Source organism: Corvus brachyrhynchos, unplaced genomic scaffold, assembly GCF_000691975.1.
Source record: "Corvus brachyrhynchos isolate BGI_N302 unplaced genomic scaffold, ASM69197v1 scaffold428, whole genome shotgun sequence".
Taxonomy (NCBI): Eukaryota; Metazoa; Chordata; class Aves; order Passeriformes; family Corvidae; genus Corvus; species Corvus brachyrhynchos.
This window is the reverse complement of record NW_008239766.1, coordinates 754428-756124: the sequence shown is the minus strand read 5'-3', so window position 1 is coordinate 756124 and position 1697 is coordinate 754428.

Sequence of the window (1697 nt, the reverse complement as noted above, 5' to 3'; positions counted from 1 at the left end):
GTGCAGCAAAGCTGGACAAGAATCTCTTGTCCAGGGTGCACTGTTTGTATCTCTGGTAATACAAAGATTTGTTCTGGACCATGTAGAGTATCGCTTAGGATAAGAATGTCCCATGGGCCGTTCTGTGGTCCGTACTTTCCTGTGGGGATATGATAAAAATGCTTGTCAACAAAATTAAGTGACAGTGACGTTACCAGCTGGTGCCTGATTCCCATCAGCAGCGCTCCATGTGTTGGATCCTTCTCATGTGTTCTGGGATCGCCTGGGATGATGGTGCCAGGTGAGGTCCAGTTGTCTGCTCTCGGTGATCCGATGTGGAGTTCGCAGGCAGGGCGGGGTAGTATGGCCTTTGATCTGTTATCTGAGCACGGGACCTTGATACCATGCTCCAATGCAAGTTTTTTGAATGCTGCTGGTGCTGTTGCTGTCTCTGGTGCTTTTGGTAGGTGGCACGACAGTCCTGGGTGGGTGATCTTTGTGGGCAGTCCTTTATAAAGTATCCAAGTTCACCACAGTAGAAACAGTGGGCATTCTCCTTAGAGACTGCTACAGCAAATGCACCAGAAAATCCCTCTTTGATGCCCTTTACGACGGCTTGGGTCATTGTGTTTTCTGTGGATGTGTCTCGTCCACTGTCCTGGGTAGGGAAATCCACCCAGTGGATAGCCCTGGTTTGACTGACATTTGATGGTTTCACCTGAGAGCAGGCTGATCCACCCCAACACTTGGGTCTGTGTTTTCTGTGGATGTGTGTCTGGTACAGGTCTCTATCATTTGTTCTATTGTGGGTTCTGTGTCCATGGGCAGGGCCCTCAAGATATTCTTACATTGTTCATTAGCATTTGCCATGGCAAGTTTACTCAAAAGTTCTTTTCGTCCATCAGGACTCTCTATCTGTTTCTCTAAGCTCATTTTCAAACGATGAATGAACTTAATGAAGCTTGCATATACTGACTGTTTGAAGTTAGAGAAATGTTGTGTAGGAACAGAGTCATCAGGAGTAAGGAGCAGCGATGTTTTTGCTGCAATAGATATGTCCTGTAATGCTACTTCAGGTAAGGTGGTAGCTTGGTCTGAGGGTTTTTGGAGGTCACCTTCTCCAGCTAATTGTTTGATTGTCCAATCTGTCTGATTCGTGTCTTTAGCATAGGTGTCAGACAACGTTTTTAAATGTCTCTTCCAATGCCTTTCCCATAACATATATTCGGCAGGGGAAAGGAGGCAATTAACAATGTTTTTAATATCATGTGGTACAAGCGAATAGGCGGAGAAGGTGGATTCTAATAAGTTTCTAAAAAAATGTGACCCTCTCCCATGTTCTTTTGCTGCCTTGCAAAGCTCTTTGACTTCTTTATATGGGATAGGTTCCCATGTTTTTGTAGTTGATGGTCCACCCCTCCTCCCTTTCCCTATAATGACTGGAAAGGCTGAGATTTTCTGGGCTAACTCCCAATCTCCCTCGCGGTTAGCTTCCCTGCGTGTCTGTGCCCATCGGTCCTCAGATTCAGAGCCAGAGCTGCTGCTACTGTCTTCTGAAAAGGAGGGATAAGCTGTGGCAGGGCGGGGCCGGGATACAGGGGGCGTAGCGTGGCATTTTAGAAATGCCGACTTTGCTTTAGCCAGGGCAGGGGTAGCTGGGGGTCGGGGGTGTTTTGAGGGATGGGAAGGGGGTATATTGTGGCAGCATGGGGGGGGAG